The 2994-nt window shown below is 45.7% G+C and overlaps 1 pseudogene; it reads left to right on the forward strand.

Annotated features, from left to right (window-relative positions):
- Positions 1–449: 449 nt before the first annotated feature.
- The window catches only part of LOC119321996, an 11603-nt pseudogene continuing 9058 nt past the window's right edge, over positions 450–2994 (forward strand).

Below are 2994 nucleotides of genomic sequence, written 5' to 3' on the forward strand. Positions count from 1 at the left end.
ACCGTTGCCGCATCCCCGCGTTGTTCCTCCCCGTGCATAGCTAGTGCCTCCATTTGATCAAGTCTATATAAAATATATCAGAATTATTTCATTAGATTCATTATGAAATATATTTTCATATTATGTATATTTGATATCGTAGATCTTTGTGGATTATTCTATAGACTTGGTCAAACCTAAAAAAGTTTGACTTATGAAAATCCTAGAACTTCAATTATTTGGGAACGGAGGGAGGACTAACTATTACTACTCCTACAAACCACGAGCCTTTTATTGGACATAGTATATTGCACAATTACAGTTAAAGTACTGTCTTGTAATACTAGGTTGCAATTTTATGGCAAAATCTCATGACTCTGGCTCCTATGTTTTTTTCATGTCAATCATATAAGCATGCATTCAAGGCTAAATTTGTTGAACGTTGTTGATTGCCAGGGAACTGCTCCAAAATGTTGCCTGTTATAAAATTTGCTCTCTTGCCATCTGTGCTCATACTGGCATCAGCTTCAAGTTTCCGGGCACTGGCATCCAGCAATAAGACTGATCTGGATGCCTTGATAGCATTAAAGGCGGGTCTAAGCCGTCACTCGGATGCACTAGATTCATGGAACATAACTGCTGACTTCTGCCAATGGCATGGTGTCATCTGCAGCCTCAATCATAAGCAAAGGGTCTCAGCACTTAATCTCTCCTCGGCGGGGCTTCGTGGATATGTAGCTCCTTCCCTGGGGAACCTCACTTACCTGAGAAGTCTAGATCTCAGCTACAATCTATTTCATGGTGAAATCCCATGGACAATTGGCCAGTTGTCACAAATGTCATATCTTGACCTCTCAAACAACTTGCTCCAGGGAGAAATTCCTTGGACAATTGGCCAGCTCAGACAGTTATCACACCTCTATCTCTCAAATAATTCAATTGAAGGTGGGATCATGTATGGCCTGAGGAACTGCACCCGTCTTGTCAGCATCAAACTTGACCTGAATAAGCTCCACGAAGAAATCCCTGATTGGCTTGGAGGCTTGTCAAGGATTGAGGTCATGTCACTAGGGAAGAACAAGTTCACAGGGATCATCCCACCATCACTTGGCAACTTATCATCACTGCGGATATTGAACATCAATGACAACCAGTTGAGTGGTCCAATTCCTGAGAGTCTTGGCAGGATCAGTAAGCTTGAGAAGCTAGGACTGCAAGTAAACCACCTCTCAGGCACCATCCCAAGAACGGTCTTTAACATGTCCTCACTCGCCCACATTGGTCTGCAGATGAACGAGCTAAGCGGCACACTTCCCTCCGATTTGGGCAATGGGCTACCAAAAATCGATCACCTTATCCTTGCTTCGAACCATTTCACTAGAAGAGTTGCATCTTCACTTGCAAATGCAACCACAATTCAGTCACTTGACCTCTCTGGTAACAAACTCATTGGATCCGTGGCTCCAGAGATTGGAGCACTCTGCCCGAACTTCCCGATTCTTAAGGGAAACCAGCTGAAGTCAAGCACTGCCCAGGACTGGGGGTTCATCACTTCATTAACAACTTGTACTAGTGTTAAAGGTGTCATATTGCGACACAACAGGTTTAGTGGTGTGCTTCCAAGTTCTATCGCAAACCTGTCCAGGCAACTCGAATTTTTTGATATTAGTTTCAATGAGATTTATGGCAAGATACCAGTTGGCATTGGATACTTCCCTTATCTAATCAAGCTCGGACTCTCTAGCAATCAATTTACAGGTGCCATACCAGACAACATAGGGAACTTGAAAATGCTCCAGTGGTTGACACTAGATAATAGCCGTATTTCTGGCACGATGCCGTCCTCGCTCGGGAACTTAACACAGTTGGAGGACCTTTCAGTAGCTAACAATGTCTTGCAAGGATATCTTCCAGCAAACCTTGGAAATCTCCAACGGCTCGTTGATGCAAACTTTTCAAACAATGCGCTTTCAGGTCCCTTACATAGATAGTTTTTTAGCCTGTCATCCTTGTCATACATTCTGGATTTGTCTAGGAATTGTTTCAGTAGTTATCTTCCATCCCAAGTAGGTGGCCTCACAAAGCTCACAGACTTGTACATCCATGAGAACAACCTATCTCGGACGCTGCCAGATGCTCTCAGCAATTGTGAGAGCTTGATGGAGCTCCGTTTGGATGTTAACTACTTCAATGGTATCATTCCTATGTCCATAAGCAGAATGCGAGGCTTGGTACTTCTGAATTTTAGCAAAAACGCGCTCACAGGTGCAATCCCTCAAGAGATAGGACTCATGAATGGCCTGAAAGAACTGTACCTTGCACACAATAATTTGTCTACATAGATTCCCGAGACCTTGGAAAGCATGACATCACTTTACCGGCTAGACATATCCTTCAACCTTCTTGATGGGCAAGTCCCAGCACGTGGTGTCACTGGTAGAAAAAGAGGCTTCCGTCCAGCCCCATTAGTCGCGAAACTGTAAGAACCGCGACTAATGAAGTCTTTAGTCGCGGTTCGGCAGACGAACCGTGACCAAAGGCCTCGGCCCAGGGCGCTCGGTGGCCAGCTGGTGCACGTGAGGAGATTTAGTCGCGGTTGGCCAGGCCAACCGCGACTAAAGGCGGCCTTTAGTCTGGCCAACCGCGACTAAAGCTCCTCCCCTATATATACCAGTTCAGCACGCTCCTCGCCTTTAGTTTTATTTTTCTGAATTTTTTGATATATTATTTGTATTTTTAAGATTTTGAAAAAGAAAAAGTATTTTGAAAAATACCTTTAGTCGCGGTTGGCCTGCCCAACCGCGACTAAAGGTCGTTGCGCGCGGGAACGCAATAACCCGCCAAAAACCCCTTTAGTCGCGGTTGGTCTGGCCAACCGCGACTAAAGGTTCGCGGGTCGCCTCCCCAACCGCGACTAAAGGGGGGGGCTATAAATACAAGGGCCCGAACCGTCGCCTCCATTTCTCGTCTTCTCTGCCGCGCCGAAGGCCTGCCGCCGTCGCCCTCGCCCTCGAC

The sequence above is a fragment of the Triticum dicoccoides genome, chromosome 6B, assembly GCF_002162155.2.
Source record: "Triticum dicoccoides isolate Atlit2015 ecotype Zavitan chromosome 6B, WEW_v2.0, whole genome shotgun sequence".
In the NCBI taxonomy this organism is placed as follows: domain Eukaryota; kingdom Viridiplantae; phylum Streptophyta; class Magnoliopsida; order Poales; family Poaceae; genus Triticum; species Triticum dicoccoides.